At 40.9% G+C, this 21,329-nt stretch overlaps 1 protein-coding gene across 1 annotated transcript in view; it reads left to right on the forward strand.

Annotated features, from left to right (window-relative positions):
• The window catches only part of zfhx4 (zinc finger homeobox 4), a 72,843-nt gene that overhangs the window by 35,094 nt on the left and 16,420 nt on the right, over positions 1–21,329 (forward strand).

The raw sequence follows: 21,329 nt of genomic DNA on the forward strand, positions 1-21,329 counted from the left end.
GAAACGACTAACACGTTTTCAATGGCATTCCAAAGCTGAATTAATCTCTGTTCCCCAAAGTGTCCTGTTTATATATGAACTCCAGAACCAGATGGGATTAAACGGAGAACCATATGTGGAACTCCAGCTCCAAAACTACCCATATTGGAAATAAACGAGTGTGTTTTACATTTGGCATTAATTATATCTGGATCAAAGGTGCTTCGGAGTCTGGGTACACCAAAGGACCAGTTAGATAAATCATTATTTTGCTTTTAGAAAGACAGCCTACCTCTGTTGCGCTCACAGGCACACACACACACACACACACACACACACACACACACACACACACACACACACACACACACACACACACACACACACACACACTGTTGTAAGCATTATATGTGTATCCCACAGAGTGCATTATTGTTTTCTTTCATGAGTCGCTAGTAAACACCATATCATGTGTATTCCTTTACAGCATATTCAAATTCGAAGGTTATTCCCAAGTCTCACCTTTTCTCTTCTAGTGTTTCCAGCTATATCTCATGGCTTTTGTATTTACCCCAGTCCTTCAGAATGGTGCTAATGTGTATAAGCTAACAGACTCATTCAGAATTTATACTTGGCGTGTAACGACCATACTTTTTTCACTTGTTCGAACGTCAGACCGAGCAGCTGAGGTGGGCGGACTGCAGACAGAGTACATTACATAAAGATAAACTAGTTGTCGTTGTTTTTTTGTGCTCTAGGCGGCAGCTAATGTTTTGATTTATACACAACTACGCTAGGTTCGGTTGAAGAGTAACTAGCTTTAATAGGTTAGAGCCTCGAGTGCAGCGAGTAGGGAGGGTTAGAGGGAAAGAGGAAAGAGATTATTCAGGTAGTTTAACCCCATAATCCTAATGTTTGAAGTGCTTTCAAACGGGGCCCAACACTGGCAAGTTAAGGAAATGGATCACTGGCACCAGATAAATCGCAACTTATTTTTGTTAATTGTTCCAACTGGCAAGTATAAACAGTAAATATATAAATAAAAAGTTATCCAAATGCCAGCGCAGGAGGGAGGGGAGGTTGAATTGGCAGGGCCAGGGGGGAGTCTGCCCTCCCGATGACACAGTGCCCAATGCGTTCTCAGGATTGGGCTGGGTGCCTGTGTGTATGTGATGGTAATAATTTGTGTCTCTGCTCCAGAGAAAAGGTCCTGGAGTAAGCAACATTTCAGCCCTCACTGAATTACAGCTCTATGTTAAAGGGGGCCGGTAGGTTTTCGTGGGTATAACTCCTTAGTTTAGCATTTTCTGGTCATTAGTCAGTTTCATGAAGAGCGGGAGAGAAGAAAAAAAAGATTTATTTAACTGCTGACCTGTATCTTTCTTTTAAAAGCAGCTCTGTGGAAACGCGCCAAATAATTATAAAACCATTTGGGAATAAAGGTTAGAATGCCATTGACTTCATGTACATGTGAATGGATTTCGTTAAACAATTTTGATGCCATTTTTAAGACGTAATTAAGGGGAGATTTTGTGGCGCTTACAGTGGTTAAATAAAGGAGAAATGCATTAGTGCCAAAAGCCACACTCAGCAAACTGCAGCCCTGCCATAGCACGAGGGCCATATATCCGACTGCTTATTGTTTAATTAGACTACAAAAGCCTGCCGAAAAGGGTTTGCGCTGCAAAAACTCACCAGGGTTGTTTTTGTTGATAAACGCGAAGCTTTAAAACATGGCCCTGCCCACAGTTTAGACTTGGGTTGTGTACATCAGGAAGACAAGATTCCGGTCTTAGCAGCACGATCGCTGCGGTACATGGAAATGAATCTGTCCTCTATGGGCCCAATGCGCTAAATTAGCCAAACGAGACCAAGTATGGCAGAGCTCTCGCGGTGCACTAACAGTAATATACCCTCCTAAAGAGACTATATGAGCCCATCCTCCCTGAGAATCAGACTGCCAAGTCTCCCAGGGCGACTGTAATTCCCTGCGCTCGGGACCCAGAAGGCTCATCATTTACACAAGGTAAACATCGTGAAGCTGAGAATTTGGAAAGGCTGTGGGGTTGTGTGGTTAAGCATGTTTTTGAAGTGGCGCCCCTCATTTGTAAATCACAGTGATCTGAGCTGCGGCGTGTATGTGGTCCCTGCAAATTCGTATTTTACGATGATACGCGAATGTGTGTGTTTAATAACTTCTAAATTATATTTATGTTGATTATTTCCATTCTGGAATAACTACAGCTGGTGCTTTTCTTATAAAGCCAAATCGATAGCTTAGCATTAATATTTTATCTGTTGTATGAGTCTATTGCGTTATATTGTGTGATATTTCTATATAAATATTTAACACTGATATTTTTGATAAACGGGTTAAATAACAGTGAAGATGCATTTGTATGCATTCGCTTAGTATTTTAGTCCTCTTTAATAAAAGACAAAAGAAGAAAGCACTGTAATTGTGTGCATGTGGAGTGGGACCCATTTCCCTGGCTTGTAGCTTGGCCTGTAAAATGCCTGATGGGCTTGTTGATGCATAAAGGGCTTTTTTGCATCCTTGGGTTGCTTCTCCATTTTGTCGTGGCTCTCAGAGAGGAGATGGGATCTTATGGAGGTAATTATTTCTGAGAGTCTCCCCCACCACACTTACCCCCCTCCCTCTATGTGTATTAAAACTAGGCAAGAAGAGGAGACCTTTGTCTGGCAGGGGCTTAAACAAAAGGTCTAGCTGACTTTAGAGATGAACACGTCTTTAAATGCTGCGGCCGGATGGGAGCTGAGAGAGCCTTGTATGTCCCGCTCTTTTGTTTCTTCTGAGTGATAATGCTTCAGGAGGTTTGCAACCAGGGCCAAATTACCACCAATGCAGTGAGAACCATTTTCATGGCAGCTGTAGGCCAACAACATACACTAATGGACATGTTCTCTTTTTTCTGTTATAGATTGGCATTCAAAAAAAAGAAAGAAAGAAAGGCGCGTTTTGTTTTAGCCTGACGCAAGTGTGTATACGAAGAGGACTGCGTGCTTTGTTCGGTTACACTCCGAATACGATCCTCAAAGCTGCTCTTTGTTTTCCCTGTGGTCGCATTCTCATCCGCCTGCATTTCAGAGCCATGACAAGATATTTTAACGGTTTAGGTTATTTTTTTTTCTACTTGGAGGGCACACAAGCAATTATAACAGTTACTTTTTAGGATCGCCTCCCTAGACAGTGTTTTCAGGGTTTGTGGCCATAATTTGTAGCCATTACATAAACTGAAATGGGAAAGCAGTGAAGTGAAAGATATGACATACAGCCAAATCGGTCTCATCATTCTGTTAGCCATGGGTGATGTACTAATGCAAGGCCATCCATTTTCCCTTTGATTCCTTACACAAAGCAGGAGGCGCAGAGGCGGCCACATTCCACTGTGATTAGACGGAGACAGGCCAGGCTGCAGGAACACAAGCTTGCAGTGTTTTTTCACTCCTGCTTTCGTACCTGCAAATGTCCAAAACGACAGGAAATCAACAGGATTATCAGTCATGTTTGTAAAAATTGCTAAGTTTTTGGTGATAAAATTGTTTATACAATAAGCAGTGCCATTACAATGATCGCAAAGGAACCAAAGCTCACTTTTTCACAGAAAATAGGCCATTCCTCGTGAAACAAGATCTCCACGATGAGAGGCTTTTTGTTGATGGAAATGGTCTCAGGAGATCCATAGCCCGACCCCGGGTTTATATTGCTGTATCATTAAATGGAGACAATACTCGATGCGCGAATATTTTTTTCTCATGTCATAATAAGTCAGTTATGCGTATGTGTGTTATTATTTTTGCAAAGAGCAGTGATTTTACCAGAAAAGCTCAAAACCATTTTTCAGATGGCAGGCACTCAAGATTGAGTCATTTCTGAATAATTCCGCCCAATGCTATGATAATTATTCTGCGGTTTCTGCGTGCAGAAAGTCCAAAATTATTTTTGAAAATAGTCAGTTAGTGCTTTCGAAAAGACATGTTTTAGGACCGGCGTCCCTGGTTGTTTTTCTTTCAACGAGATCCTTCTTCGGAGAGGAGTGATACAAAAGCTAAATTGTTACCTCATGTTTTCACAGGCTGTTGTGGCCACTGACAGTTAAAATTAACAGAAATTGCAATGATTATTCGCATTAACATACCTGACTTTAAACCATTATGCTTATTTGAAGTCAGAGGGACGCTTTCCTTGCATACTAATGTGATTTTTTTTTTTTTACTCCATAAGGACTATTTTATTTATTTTTTAGTGTCTGTGACAAGTAGTAAACATCCAGGAATGTGATCCCCTTAGAAAAGTGTGACAGTTTCGATTTACATACGCTTGAAAAAGTAGGCCCTCTTTTGTTCATGCCGAACAATGCTAATAAACCTGCATAGTGAGCAGGCGACTAAAGGGGCCGTGTTTTGTAATTGTACAGTACACATGACTGCTAAAGGTGTAAGCTGACAGCCTACAGAGACTTGATCTGGTCTTAATTCGAACAGGGAGAGGAAAATTGCTCCACGGCCTCCTCATTGTGTGGTGACTCCACTGACACTAACCATAGGAGATAGTACAATGCTCTCTGTCACAGGGCATTAAGGGAAACAAGGCATTGTCAAAGCTTGGAGGACGTCACAAAGACAGGCAGCATAGAGCTCTGATAAAGCAGCAATTAACTAATTGCCTCAAGCAGTACAACAGCAGACTTGTGTTATTATTAATGTGTGATAATACGAATGGATCTCTCACACACAGATACTTCCACTGAGTTACACTTGTGATGAGACTGCAATAGTGTGACGTGTGTGGCTTCGTGTCCAACACCCTTGTCATTAGCTATCATCTACGGGAGAGCACTGGGCCCTGAATCCCTTCACTTCTGATTAGACGGCAGTTCATTGATGACTGGGGCGTCCAGGTGTCAGGGTAAAGTTAGTGACCCAGTGCATCTTGCCTGCAAGTAATTAGTCCTGACTCCAACCATCACCCCTCCAACCATCAACACACACACCCCTCTCTCCCTCTCCCCCTCCCTCTCTCACTGTCTCTCTGACCTTGCATCCTTTCTCTCATTCATTCATCTGAGATAAGATCATGTGTGTGGGGTCTGTGTAAAAAATGACACGTATATACATGTATCACTAGGGTCAGTAAGATGTTTTTTGAAAGCAGTCTTACCAAACAGTAATATTCTGAAATATCATTACAGTTTAAAATAACTATTTTGTATTTCAATATATTTTCAAATATAATTTACTATGATGTACAGTAGATAATATATATACACACACACATATATATGTGTGTGTGTGTATATATATTTTTTTAGTTTTATATATATATATATATATATATATATATATATATATATATATATATATATATATATATATATATATATATATATATATATATATATATATATATATATATATATTATTAGTTTTTTCAGGATTCTTTGTGAAAAGGAAAGTTTGAAATTTTGAAGATTTGAAATCTTTTGTAACATTATAAATGTCTTTACGGTCACTTTTAATTAATCTAATGCATCGTTGTTGAATAAAGTAATTTATTTATTTAAAAAAACTTAATGACTGCCAACTCTTAACATCATTTACACCATTCATTTTTGGTTAATGTTATTTTCTAAATATATATTTATATTTATGTTTTGTTATACAAGTTCATTATATTAAATGTATTTAATTAAAAAATGTGAATAAATGTATTATTAATGAACATGAATTAACTCCGAACATATTTATTTATAAGTTACCATTAACCTAGATAAAAAAATACCATAAATAATGTTGTTTTTAGGTCATGGTACCTTATGCACTCACTGTTTTATTAACAATTCATTTAGTCTCTTGGGTTCAGCATACATGGTGCATGGGTCTGTTTATCATCATTTCTTTCTCCTCTTCTCTACTCTGTCTCTTTTTCCTTCTCTAATAGAGACTGCTTTCCTTGTTTCCTTATTTCCTTTTCCCTGTCCACCTCATCCATCACAACAAAGTATGGAATTGATAGCCAGTATTGATTATCCATAGCAGTGCCTAATCGTGGCTAACCGTAGGAAGCTTTGCAGGTTTAGCCAGCGTCGGACCAGGGCCAGTGATAATGCAGCTGGGAATTTAGACTTAATGCTGTCATCATGTTCTAGTACAGCGACTGACCACCGCGTGTTAGACAGCGTCCCCTCTGGACCAAGGAAATGACTTAAGGACAACTTGAAATGCCATTCGCAATGCATTTAACTCCTGTAATGTGACACGTTTCCTAAACATTCAGATGGGAAATATTAGGACTTGTTTGACTGTTATATTAGTTACACTGATATTAGTGGTTATTGGTTAATACATTTAGTCCTGCATAGCTTTGGTTACATTTGCAGAAAAAGACAAATATTTTTTCCTTCAAAATAATACAATGAATTATGTGCAATATGTCAGCGACGTTTGTAGAGTATGTAAATATGCTTAATTTTTTCTCATTGTCTTGAATGTTATTTGTTAATATGTTCACAGCAACACAACAGGAATATTCACGTCTGTTTCAATCCAATTGCATAAAAGCAAACGCTCGCATTAGCCTGCTTTTTTCCATATTTTTTCCCCATGTCTGCTTCCTGCACTGATGAGTAACTCTATTTAATAGGCTGCCATTATGCAGGCAGATTGGGAAGTTGACTGGGAAGTGCTCCTAGCTATTGCTGCATTTGAACCCTGTTAATATATGCAAATTAAAAGGAGTCGGGCCTCGGGATTGGTCCTGTTTTAAATAAAACGAGAATCTGATCAAGGCAATCTGTAGATGGGGTGTTATCAGAGGGAGCTGGAGCAGCGGTTGATGATTCCTCGCCTGTATCTCTCTCTTCTATCATACTGCACTGCATTAAAGAGACATGATTCATCAAGCACAGGCACTAGTATTTTATGAAATTTCGCTCTCTAGGGCAAAGGCTTTTTTCCTTAATCAGAAGACACTGGGCTTGCTTAAAGGGATCCCATGGTGTTGAGACTTGTATGGCTTAATATAACATAAATGATGTCTCTTACTGAATTATGTAGTAGAAAACCCATGAAAGATCTACGTTATTTTAAAAATCGATTTTATATTTGGACCATGGGCGGCGCCATTTTGTTTGCGTTCTAGGTTGATGACGTAGAGTGGTTGAACTCCTCAATCAGCTGGCATTACCCGTAGCTATTTTTACCACAACGCAACTCGAAAATTGTTTCAGAGTTAAACAAAACCAATGAATTCCTTTGTAATTATACTTAAAACACACTCAAACATACATGTGCACACAAACTCACCTACACAAGTCACAAACAGATCGGCGGGCGCGCACACGACAGGCTCTGTCTCAATCGAGATGTTGGGCTGCTCAGTCTCCACGACAGGGGCTGAATCTGAAATCGACCCTATACCCTTAAATAGGGCATTATTTGAAGGGACGGACATTTGTAGTGTTGTCCGACACCATAGTGGACATGTTCGAGTGCAGTCATTCAGTCTCACGTTCACCGCAATAACGAGTGTACAGCCGATTTACAAACAGCTGTCCGACTTCACGCACTCAAACATACATGTGCACACAAACTCTCTCTCTCACACAGACTCACACACACCCCAACAGATCGGCGCGAACACAACAACACACACACACACCAACAGATCGGCGCGAACACACACACAGCCCAACAGATCGGCGCGAACACACACACACACGCACGCACTGCGCGCGCATACATAACCCTCAATCTATTCCCTTGTTGATATCCTGTTCAACACATCCTGTTCCCCAGATAGACTGTTGATAGTAGATTAACTATAATGCCTAATGTGACCAGCAGAGGGAAATATCTAGGTAGGACGATGGGATAAAGTAACGTGAGGAAGAGAGGCAGGATGTTTTGGTGATGATGCATGCGATTGAGACAGAGCAGTCAGGTGTGTGTGTGCGCGCCCGCCGATCTGTTTGTGACTTGTGTAGGTGAGTTTGTGTGCACATGTATGTTTGAGTGTGTTTTAAGTACAATTACAAAGCAATTCATTTGTTTTGTTTAACTCTGAAACAATTTTCGAGTTGCGTTGTGGTAAAAATAGCAACGGGTAACGCCAGCTGATTGAGGAGTTCAACCACTCTACGTCATCAACCTAGAACGCAAACAAAATGGCGCCGCCCATGGTCCAAATATAAAATCGATTTTTTAAATAACGTAGATCTTTCATGGGTTTTCTACCACATAATTCAGTAAGAGACATCATTTATGTTATATTAAGCCATACAAGTCTCAACACCATGGGATCCCTTTAAGTAGAGTGCTCCACTCGGCGGTCATGCCGGATTTTCATTTAATTTGTTTGTGTGGAGGGGGGCATCCAGGGCAGGTGTGTAGAAGCGTGTGCGTGTTCGCCATTATGTTTTACGGTGCATAAACTTTATGCACGCGCCTGTCAGCGAACGTATCAGTGGTGAAGTTTACTTTTATTCCTGATGGGAATTTAATGTCGCACGTTCACTTTGGAGACTCAACAATAGGTAGCATTAAGTGCTGTCATTGGGGCGAAGGCCTGTTGATTGTTCATTGACTGTGTCTAGGTGTGCTGGAGTGCTTCTGTGGCATTTGCATAATACATGGACTCAAAACCCTGATGATTTCAAGCTCATTTATAGCTCTTCAGCCCTCACAATTACAACCAAGGATACCTGAAACAAGCATCCCCTCTAGGGCTCAACCACCTTCTTTGTGTGCAAGTATAGGGGTTAAAACGGCAGGAAAACGTGGGGATTCTTTCATTAGCTGCTGCTAAGGAATATCTTTTTCTGCGGATACCTTCTCACAAACCAATTAAATCGTTCTGAATAATTCATCATTCAGGGGCGACCAAAAAGGAACAAACTGATAATAAGATCCAGATCCCAGTATGTATGCGACACAGGACAGTGCAGACACCTCCAAACCTTTGGTATGCATGAAGGATCCGTGCCACAGAAGGTCATTTTCATCTCTTTCTCTCTCTCATTGTCACATGCTTGTATTTCTGATAATGCCACATACCGTTCACACTGATTCTCTCCGCTATAATACACCTCATGCCTCTGTCAGCTCACTTTCCCATGACCTGCTCTAGAGATCGACACAATACAGTCACTTCATCAGGGCTTCCTCTCCACCGCCACTGCTTACAGCTTCAGCTTCGCTCTCAGAATCTAACCATTCTTCCCAGAAATGATTCGCTTATTGCTTAATTAGTCATAATTTTGAATGAACAAGGAGTCAGGTGATCGGGTTGAGAAAGATGGAGAGATGAGAAAATTAATGGATTGATGTGGCATGAGACTGTCTGACATTCCTGTGTGAAAGGATCATCTAACAGCTGAAGCTTGTAATCCAACCCTGTTGATAGAAAGACATCTCTTGGACCCCCTGGCCATGTTCGAGAAGCAAACTGCCCAAAGGCCCCATGAAATTGCATGACGACTGCAGTTTTCATTTCTGTATTAAGGTATTTCCTGTTGAAATAGGAAGTTTGTGCTGCACATATTGAATCATTTCTTGTATTAGTTTTTAAAAAAGCAAACATGATTTGCAAGTTGCTACTCACTTGGTGGATTGCAAAATCCTATCCCCCTTACTCAAAAAAGCCTCCCAGTGGCTGCAGCGTTTTGTTTATAGGTACTCTATTTAGTGCCTGATTAAAAATAATAGTAAATCACTTTACAGTGTATGTATTCTTAATCATAAAAATGATGTGAATCTTTTTAATAGCACATCACATTATAATATAGATCCTGAAAATTGCCAAATTAAACCTTTCCCTTTAATCTTAAATCTCTTTAAAGACACAAAACTCAATATTTATTTCCCCATGAGCTCTTTGAAAGATTCTGACCATCTTTCTCATTTCCTCCATGTTTCTTTCTTCCTCCTCTCCTCTGGCCCCACCCTTCTGGAAAAGCCATTAAAGCGTTGTCTCAGGCTTGTCAGATCATGGCCAGGCAGAGGGGAAATATTCCATCTGAGCGGCACAGTGTCTTCAAGTGCTGCAATTAAGAGTGTCAGCATGCGGCCACGGTCCTGTCTGACTGTGAGGGGACGGGGGGGTCGTCAGGTCCGTGTGACCGAACACACACATGGCTAGAAGCGAGCAACCCTACGTTCCCCAATACGACACCGCCACTCTGTTTGATAAAGGAAAACAGACGATTTGTGCAGAAACTCCACCGAGTGCAGAGCCAATGAGACACTCTTGTGGGTCAAGTGCTGCATTTGCATTTTGATGGGATGTTATCGAGTAATTAATGCACTAGTCAGAATGTATTACCCCAGGAGTGAATTGAAAGGTTCATTACCAAATCGCCCTCACTCCAGGAATAGGTATTTCTCCAGGCGTTTCCCTCTGACATGTTGTTCTTCTCTCTCCCCCTCTCTCTCTCTGTCTCATCGTGGCAGGCTGTAGAGGTGAACAGTGGCTCTTAATAAGGGCATTCACTTTGGAGAGCGCTCGTCATAGTAAATGTACACATCAGGGCCTTGCCTTCTTGTCACTTTAATTGCTTCTGGAGGTTCTTAACAGGCCAATCTTCATCAGCCCAGGCCATGTTATGAATAACTTGGGCATCGGAGGAATTCATGCTTAATAAAATGGCCCCAATTTATAAAAACAGAGTGCATTGTTTACAAAGCACACACAAGAACGCTCCACTTTACGATTATCCATTATAGAAAGACGAAAATTGGCTGGGTATCATCAACGTGCATGATAGGAGTATATATATATATATATATATATATATATATATATATATATATATATATGATGCGTATGAGTATATATATATATATATATATATATATATATATATATATATATATATATATATATATATATATATATATATATATATATGTGTGTGTGTGTGTGATGCATCAATATTACAATTAATGTAATTGTAAATGTTTTAATGTCATGATCGATAACTGATAAATAGCCAATATTCAAATGTATTGATATTGTGTCTAAATATGTATCAAAATCTATACAAATTAAGAATTTAGGCCAACCCCACCCTAACATGTTATAATTTACAGTATGAAACCTTTTAACAAAAATATGATTAAAATTAAGGAAACCTACATCTAAAATATGGGAAATTTGCATGCACAATTAAATATCCAATATCTACCAATGCTACTAAACATTTACTGATATATTGTGCATCCCTAACATTAACTATGAATAAAATTTTAATATATATTGCATTGTATACTTGTGGTACAACTGAATGTATTTTACAGCCGGGTGTATACTACCACCTAGTGTGTATTACAGCCGAATGTACCATTACTATATACTATAGTACACCTCTAATTTCTCTCTAGCCTCACTTATTTGCCCCCCCTCCTCCCCGCCTCCTCTCTGCTGCCAAAACCAGCAGCGTACAGAGGGAAATTTGAGTGTGCTATGAGATTAAAGGCTGAAATCAGGGCCTTGTGAGCAATCATCAATTCCCAAGAACATTCTTTCATCTTCCATTCTTCCACCCTAATGCTAACGGTTTCATGTCACAACATTGTTGTTGCTTTTATCATCCTATAATAACTCTCCTGCAAAAAATGGGAGGGAGATTGGAAGAATAAGAGGCTAAGACAGGCCTGTTCTTTCTCTGCCATCACTGTAAATTTACACAAGGCCCTTTTGCTGTCACTGGAGCAGTTCCTTTCATATTAGCGGTCTTGTCTTTGGCCTGGGCTTAAACCCAGATATATTCCACCAAGACATTTATAGCCATTGTTCTGTTTTCCATAATGAAATCAAGCTTTGTTTCCTGCCTCGCATGATATTTCGAGCCTAATAGCCTCAGCGGGTGCGAGCGTGGTATCTTTGATTCGTTTGTTGGGGACAAAATGGCGACCTGGTAGGCTAGCAAATCCTCGTCTTCCATCAGCCTGCTTGTCCGTCAGCAGGGCATCAACGGCACCAAACTGCAACCCATCTCCTGGCCCATCAGCAGGTCTCACACGCCAGTGAATCCGAGCCTTTTGTTCCCACTTGGGCTGATAGGAATGAGGAGGTAGACCACGGAAAAGCAGAGCAATTTTCTGCTATTTAAGCTTGGAGAGATGGTGCTCCTTGGGAATTGTGTGTATGTGTGTGTGTAGAGGCGTTTGGAGAGGAAGGGAGTTTGTTTGGAGTCACTGGATGAGATTTTTTAGATTTAGGCATGCATGGAATTGGGGGTGAGATAATCGAGGATGTGAAATTGAAACCTGTCGACTAGCAATGCCATCCTTTACTCTAATACCAAACACACACAGACAGATCTCAAACCAGTTTGCCTTTTTTGGTTATATGTGACGGTCAATAAAAAAAATACTTCATAACAGCCATTAAAACTAGTGGATATCAAGTCTTTTTTTACTGCAAAATTTCAGGATTCATTAAATGTGTTAATTGCTGTTTCTTTAATTATTTGAAATGTATTAGCAATTTGAAAATGTAAAAAAAGTGAAAATCATTAGTAGTTTTCTCCATTGTAGTAGAGGGTTTGTCCAGCTTCCCAGTTCACAATATTATAGTACAACCTATTCTAGGGTAGTGCACACACTATATAGTCATTTGAGAGCAAAATTTAAAGACTCACTGATAGAAACTGATGTTTGGTTAATTGCCTCAAAAGCAATGGCAGATTAATTACCTTTAAAAATTAGAAGAAAAGACAAACATATGCAGTGCCGTCTACCCTGTAGCCATGTCAACAAAGCTGCTAAAAGAAGCCCTTATGAAGTATGTCATGTTGTATTATTTTAATTACTGCATGTCCATGTAATTTTGCTTAAACATGTTTTTTTCTCTCTTTTACCCCAGGTTATAAAATGTTGTATGGGTGCTCATTATTAATCTAATTTATTTGCTCGTCAAGCAAGCCATGTGACGACGACTTCCTGCCTCAAATGACAATTGCAAACAGTAGCCTCCTTTTAAAGGTATAATCACCCATCTCTTCTAATTAGGAGAAGAATGTGCACTAGATACAAAGGGCTCTGTGAGGATGCAGCCCCGAGCAAGCGATAACTCCCGTGCCTCGCCGCAGCCTGATCTAGGATCGGCTTTAGGGAGGTGGTATCTGACATTAGATTAAGGGAGGTTATTTGTGGAGGGGGAGTTACTCAGGTTACATTCCTTTAAGGGAAGTGGCTGGCACCCTGTCTTCATTTCACAGGCTGGTAAAGTGAGCAAGGCCCTCTCATATTATTCACCGGGGCAGGCTGATCGAAGCTCGGCTCGATAGCACTAAACCAGCTCATGCTCCGAAGATTTGTCTTACAAAACCTTGAAAACTGCTCTGAACATCCATACATTGATTTTTGTTGGCGGGGATCTCCGGGGCTTTCATGTAGAGGCAGGATCCATGCAGGGATGAGGAGAGGGCTTCCCCCTTCGCCAGAGTGTGCCGGCAGAGCTGGGGGATTCCGTTTCAATAACCCGGCTGAAGGAATTAGAAACACACAGGGCTACTAGAGCCACAGCTCACGGTTATGCTAAAGCCTGCAAAACACACACACACTTTAACAACCTTACATGCACTTTTGTATCTAAATATACAATATAGAGTGCAACTACTGAAGTAGCTTGCGAGATTGAAGAGAAAAAGAGAAAACAAACAACAAACTGTGATGTATACCTGCATTTGGACATGCAAGGCTTTCTGTTAACATCTAAGCAGATCTTTTTCCACCTCAGAGTAAAAACAATATGGCTTAATGTCTCACAATGGGACTTTCTATCTCACAATATGTGACTTTGTATATCACAATTGTGACAATTAAACTTTATATTTTTTAATCTGTCTTATCTCACAATTTGTATGTATTATCTCAATGTAACGTTAAATCTCACTGTGTCCTAATATTTCACAATTGTGACTTTTCCCTCATAATTGCAACTTTTTTGACTTTATTAATTCTTATTTTAAACTTATCTCACAATTACCTGTTTTTTTTTTTCATTTTCTTTGAGGTGGAAACAGACGTCCATAATTTCCTTCATTCTCCCTTGTTCTTTCTCTCTTTTTGTCTCATTCTCCCTCTCCTTCACTACTAATTCCTGTGCCTTTGATGTGATAAGGAAGTGTTAAATCAAAGTGAGGCCTAATTACATATCTTGGGACTGACTGGTTGTAAGGCATTGTTCATACTGTTAGAAAGACGGGCGAGAGCGTGTGTAAAGGGAGGGCTCCACGTGTGTGTGCACGTCTCTGGCTGGCAGCTGCCAGCATGCGTGCCACCTGCTATACATCTCTCCATTAGCATAATCACTCTCCGGCAAATGGCAATAATAGTGTCATGCACCTCGGTGTAATTGCCGCTGTCATAATATGTGCCTGATGATTGTGTTTCCTGACTCGACATGGAGGGAAGCAAAGATCTCTGGTGCCACATTCACACTGAAGTGCCTTTGATCTGTGGCCCAGGAAGGACATCCCTCTATTTGTCACTCGAAAGCACCTTGTCAGATGCAAATCAGAGGTAACCACAATGCAACGGTGCCTTTCGCTAATATCACAGAAGGTTATGGGCTTTGATCACATGGATTATTAGAACTATAAACATTCACACTTTGGTGTCAAATTTCAATATATTTCTGCTTTGTACACTGTATAAGCATTACGTGCTTGCTTGTAATTTTCCAAGGAAAACTAGGAGGCAATAGACGAAAATACTTTTTTAGACACCAATGTTTTACATAATTAGCCCACTCGCATTTTCCTTTTAAGGGACAGCCAAGGCAAGCAAACGAATAGCTAATGATTGCATAGGCCAGGGGCGGTGATGTCCGAGCATGAGTGACAGCCGGCGTAGCCATTGTGACGAGCTCAGATCCTAATTGGGCCGGAGTCTGTAGAAGAAGGAAAATGGAAGAATCTGGAAGGGAGGGATTGGGGAGTGAACTGCGCAAACAGCAGACAAGCCAAACAGGAATTCTAATGGATTGCATGCTCGGCTTGCTGACACCTCATTGCACCTAACATCGCTATATTTTGCAAGGGTGGCAAAAATTATACATTTACTAAGATGGTGCGGGTTGTGGTTAGCCACCCCATTGTTTGATGTATGGCAACGAAATCGGATGGTTGGTGTACAGGTGTGTTTGCATAATAGAAATGGATGGTGGTGCCGTTTTCAACATTTTGTTTCTTTTCATTATTCATATATCCTTTACCTTTTTGACATTCCGACATTCAAGGACGCAGGCCTTGATCTTCGAATGTGGATGATAAATTCTGAGCAATCCCTCCCCTAATCGTTCAGAGCAGGAGGAAAACACACAGCCTTTTTAAAGCATCTGTGTCTTAAACTGTCATTGATTAAATGTTAACTGATATACTCCAGTTGGCAATCTTGTTAGAGCTTCCAGTAGCCAAGATAGACAGTTTAGAGTCCCGGCTGATCAATATTACAGATAAAGATTTCATCCATCAATGAGCTCCCAAAACAAAAGGTGTCTGTTACCTGATTAGGCCGGCTAGAAAGTCTCTCCCCCTCCGGACTGCCGACACAGCACGAGGAGTTCTATTCGATCGGCTACAAACATGGAGCCCTTGTAATTACAGCTCCAAACAGTTCCGCAGATAACATGCCTTTGACTTAGCTCCGGATAAAGGTTAATCTCCTCTGTCTGTCCGGCGAGATGGGTCTGGGCTTTATATATTTATTTAAGTCCTCGGCTAAGGCCAGGGCCAGGGGCTGTTACCGTGGTGCCTGGGAGGAAAGAGTTAGAACCTCCTGCATACCAATGCCAGCGCAAATGACCGAATCGATGGCGGAATGGCCACTGCTGTTTAAGAGTATCAATAAATGTTCCCTTATTTCCTCCTCAATGGCTAAGTGTTGTAGTTAAAAGTCCAACAGATGTCTTAATTGAAAGTTAATTTTAAATCAATGCAGAGAGTCATTTAAATATTGATCACGCTCTTTTGACTTGAATTGTACACGGACCATCCCATCCCAACATAATTTGCCCATTGCTTCTTTATTTTAAAAACAACTTTGTTCCAATTGAATCAATAAGCCACAATTAGTATGTTGTGAAACTGTCATTGACACTTCCTAAAGGCCCATAGCAATTTCATTGTCTTTCCTGGCACAGAGACAGCGTGTCCTTAATTACAAAGTATGTTTATGGTGTTTTAATTGTATTAGGTCACTGTAAAATCAAACAAAAGATCTCTCTAATGCAAGAACACATGAAAAACTTCATGTTTGAATGCCCTCCTGTCCTTTCATTATAGGTTCAAGCCCATTAAAGAGACATATTGGCCCCCGAAAGCAGGGCATCTGCTGTACTTCTGATTTTCTCTGTATCAGACAAATGAAGGCAAGAACGACAGGCGCTGGAAGGGGGGAAAAAATAGGGAGAGAGAGAGAGAACAGGGAACATTGTCAGAGGCCTCTGTCTATCAGGGTAATCTTATTTATTTAAAGCATATGTCTGCTGGTACTCCTTTGTCAGGGTCTATTAGGGGGCAGTGCAGCCCATATGACATTGTTTAGCAAGTAATGAAATGGACATTTTTTGCATGTTTTTATAGAGTTGGAAGGGAGCGCACGGACTCGTTCATTTTCCTCGCCGGATGCCATTTCCTAGCCATCGCCACAGATCGAGCTTCACAGCTATTGTCAGCCCCGTTTCCATTCAGAAATTTGACAGAGATTTTGTCTAATTAGATGTGGCCACTGAGGTCTTCGTTTCGGTCCGAATAACAATTCGGCGAATGTTAACATGGCCACTGTAACCTGCACATAGGGTCAGTGTTTTGATCGATCATAACAACGTGCTAGCAAAATTTGTTATTGTATTCAGTTTTGGTACTTTCCAGTCAACGTTTTCTTTTTTGAAAGATGATGCAGCTCTCTGTGTATATTTGAAAAATCCGCATGCTCTCCAGACCACCTTTTCAGCCGTCTGTGTCTCCTCTCTATGCGGTCGGAGGTTTGGCTGAGGCTTTCTGGGTTTCCAGTGCAGACCTGCACAGGGGTGACAGATAGGTCTTATTTGTCTGATAGAGTTGAGCAAGAAAATAGATCTAGAGCTGGTTACTTCATTAGGTTCTCTCATTGATTGAACCTCCTGCTGAAGTGATGCTGCAGCCTCCTCTGATAACTGCTGGTAATAGAACAAAATGAATTCTTATCACAGAGATTGGAAAGGCCATTAACCCTGGCCCCCAGTGCTTTTCAGACGTCACCGACAGGAAGCCGTGTGGTGTGCGGGAGGAAAAAAAAAACGCCATGCTCCGTCTGAGCCGAGGTCATGTTGGCGGCCGTGTGTGAAATTTCCAGCCCTTTTGGCTCCTGTGTAGATGAAACGGCTACCCGGGCAGATGTTTATAATCATGTCTTGAATAAATATTGGATGGAGTATAATAAAAAGGAGAGGGAGAAAGGAGCGAGGAGGGAGGGGGGAGAACCAAACAAGGAGGAATCTTTTTATATTATTTTCAAATACTAAAGTAAGTCTGGCTGCAGTGCCTCCTTTCTCCGGATGCCTCAGGTGATCCGAATGGCACGGACACAAAAAGCCTTTTTGTGTACGATGCAGGTGTTTGGGGTTTATCTCTGGAAACCTTTGAAGATACAAGATTTAATGCTAGTTATTTGGAACCATTAATATCCCTTATGCGGGTGAGCGCAGAAACAGAAGTCTGCAGAAATGAAGGGGGAATTTGTGTTGGTGCAGTAAAAGCAGAAGCTTTAATCTTCATCATGTTTATTCATTTGATGGAGGTGATTAATGGTTTGAAGTGCATCATGCCTCACAGAAGAGCTGGTAGCATAGGAAAACTTCCTTGGATGAAAGTAACTGACAGCAACAAAAGACGTTTTCTGATTGCTGATGCATAAGGTGTACTGCAGTAGAAGTGTGCTTGCTTTAGAGAAAGAGCAGCTTTTTTGTGTCTCCCAACAGCAGCAGCAGCAGTGCCGTGAAGGGAAATGGGCCCGCTCTCCACGTGGATGTTTAGTATTTTAGACATGGTACATTAACAGCATCTGGTTAAGATCTAAATGCTTGTTAAATACACTGAAATTTGGAAAAAGAAGGGAGCAAAAAAAAAAAGATTTGGGTAGCGGGGGACGGTGGATCAACAAGTCAGTAAAGCTTATTATCCTGAAAGTATTACAACTGGCCCTTAACAAAGTAGTACAGGGTTTCGAGTTTCAAAGATTCCTTTAAAATGGAGCGGCTCAAATGAAAACCATGGGGGGAAAGAATGTGACATCATGAAAACCTTGGGCAGCTCAGAGCCAACCTGTGGTGTGCTGGGAAATTAGTGTTCCTTACACCTCAACAAGACCAGACAGTCCAGAAATCATAATTACAACCACATTGCATTTTCACTAATGCTGAGATCAGTAAAATGATAAGAAATGACAATCATGCAATTTTTTATTATTGATTATAATAATATAATATAGTATTTTTTTAATTAAATTAAAAATGACTGATACGAAGAGCTATTGTTATTATTAATTTGTCATTAATTGTATTATTGCTAAATGAACAATGTATTAATAATCATATATAAGTCCAATAAAATCATATATCATAATATAATCATTATTATTATTATACAATTATTATTATAGTTTAATTTGTATGTAATGTATACAAACCTTGCACTGATTTTCATTGTTTGCAAAAATGCAGTCTGGTTGTAATTTATTTTAAATATTGCATTTTAAACAATGATACAATTTAGGATAGCCTAGCTTCAATAAGTTCTTTGTTATACCACAAATAAACCGTGAGTCTAAGGTGGAGGTGGGGGACACATTTTAATGAGTCATTTTTGGGGGTATCCACGGCTGTGTACGGTAGGTGTCTCTTTTACTGGCCGGATAATGACCGCACTGAGGTGTTATAGCCCCCAAGAGGAGAGAGAGTGAGAAGCCTGCCCTCCGTGTCTGTCATTATGCTTTCTCTATACCGGACAGGCCTGGTGCTTTAATGAAAAGAAACTGTCATCATATTTATACATTTCCATGGATGCCGCCACTATTTTTTTTTTATAGGTATGGTCGTTGTGCAAGGGGAACTGGCGCATTTTGATGAGGCAAAAAACACAGCATTGCTTTAATTGCGACGCCTTCTTGACCCCAGTCTCCCTCCAGCGTGCCGATCAGCCCACATCAGAGCAGGTCTCACGGGAGACTGCCGAACAGAGAACCGTCGATGATGTGTGGTTGATGTGTTTGCGGGTTTTGCTTGAAAGGGATGGCGGGGGCAGTAAAAGTTGTCTATGGCTCTGCTGTTTGCGATTAAGTTTGATGGGCAGAGAGTCTGCCGAACCCCCCTTGCACCCCTCCAATGCTGCTGACACGCTGCCTCTGTAAAGCATTCAGATTACTCAAACTGTTGCCAGGGTCAGGCGCGGGGCAGACACCGCTATGATGTATAGGAAAGCATGTCTGGGAGTTTCTCTCGCTCTTGAAATGCATACCAGAAAAACTGCAGAACACCCCGCTAAAAGACGAGGGAGAGAGAGAGAGCGGGAGGGAGAGAGAGAAGGACAGTGGAAGGAAAGAGAAAAAAAAAATGCTGTCTGATGAGACCCAGATGATAGCAACCCATCCTTTTCTTCTTTTATTCCTTCTGTTACTACCTTCGTAATTTGCCCTTTTCTTTTTCGTGACACTCCATGTTTTATTAATGCATTCCACGATCGCCTTAAAAATTTGATGCCCCCTCGAGGTAGAGACGCTCACTAGCACTTTGACACTTCATTTCCCAGCTAGGGGGACTGGGTCAGTAAATCTAGCCGACTCAAGAGAGCGCCTCACGCTGAGGACGTTGAGGAGAGGGGGCGAGTGAAGGGGGAGGTGCCACAGCCTGGCCCCTGTACCCTTAGGGTGTGACATTGTGCTGGGGTGTTTGTGTATGAGCGTGTGCGCGTGTGTGTGTGTGTTTGTGTCTCTTTTATTAACCGACCTGAAATCTGGTCATGATCACAGACATCCAGCTGGTCCTTACCCCCATCTGCCTATTGAGGCAGCTCTCTCTCTCTCTCTCTCTCTCTCTCTCTCTCTCTCTCTCTCTCTCTCTCTCTCTCTCTCTCTCTCTCTCTCTCTCTCTCTCTCTCTCTCTCTCTCTCTCTCTCTCTCTGATTAGCCCTCTGTCTTGACACTGGCTTAAGCTCAACACTACCTCCGTCCAGAGCCCCTTTGCCACCCGGCCTTTCCCCTTAACACTCTCCCCCAGTCCTACCTCAGATGCCTCCATGACAGAGGAAGTGAGGCATAGAGAGCAAGACACAAGGTGTATATAATGTACACATAGTATGCAATGAAATTTATACCATTGAAGTGTAGCTTAACATTTAAATTTAAGACTTTGCGTTATTGTGGCAGACAAAAATTGAAAATTGACTAGTCTTTAGAAATCAATATATTGTTATATGTCATTGAAGCCTATAACTGGCTTAGACATTTATATGGGAGATATATTTATAATTGATTATATTATTAGTTATAATTATGATTATTATAAAAAAATTGTTAGTACTATTTTAAATGAAAAAATGTAATCTGTATCTTAATGGAAAATACACCACAGCTTTTTGTTTCCTTAAGCACAAACGCTGCAATTTATGTCATTTATTTTTGTAGAAATGCGGCATGTACATCTAAAGATACCCCCCAGCTGTCTTACATACACACACATGGTGTGCGCACACACACACACACAGAGTGCCTTTGTTGCAGGACGTATTAGAGCACACCGTCACCGCATGTGCGCCAAAATAGCAATTTTTGCAGCCGGCTGCCAGCAGTGACAGGAGATATTTCATCCTGTTGTCAGAATATTATTAATAAAACATCAGGACTAGAGTGCAGCACAATTTTTCCTTTCAATCACTCCCAGCATCTGCCATGAAAATTTCATGCTGTATATAATTTCCACTTAATGTATTGCACTTAAAACGTCGGTGCCAGCACCGTGTGGGGAGTTTTAAAGGGTTAATTATATCATGTATCTGCAGTCGGGCCCCTCTGCTTACCAAACAATGACTTGAGTGATTGTATGCAAATATACCAATGACCTTTTTGCCTCCCCGTGGTCAATTTATATGGTTATTAAGGTTTTATAAAATGGATGAGCGCAGCACTTTGAACGCCATTTTCCTGCCTCATGTTGTCCTAATTTATTTCATTTCTCGCGGGGTCTTCCAAAATATGTTTATTTCTCCCCCTCGCTCTCGCTTTCTGTCTCTCTCTCTCTCTCTTTCTTCCCCCGTCGTGTGCCGTGTGATGGAAGCTGCATGGGGTGGAGG

Source organism: Pseudorasbora parva, chromosome 24 (assembly GCF_024679245.1).
Source record: "Pseudorasbora parva isolate DD20220531a chromosome 24, ASM2467924v1, whole genome shotgun sequence".
Classification (NCBI taxonomy): domain Eukaryota; kingdom Metazoa; phylum Chordata; class Actinopteri; order Cypriniformes; family Gobionidae; genus Pseudorasbora; species Pseudorasbora parva.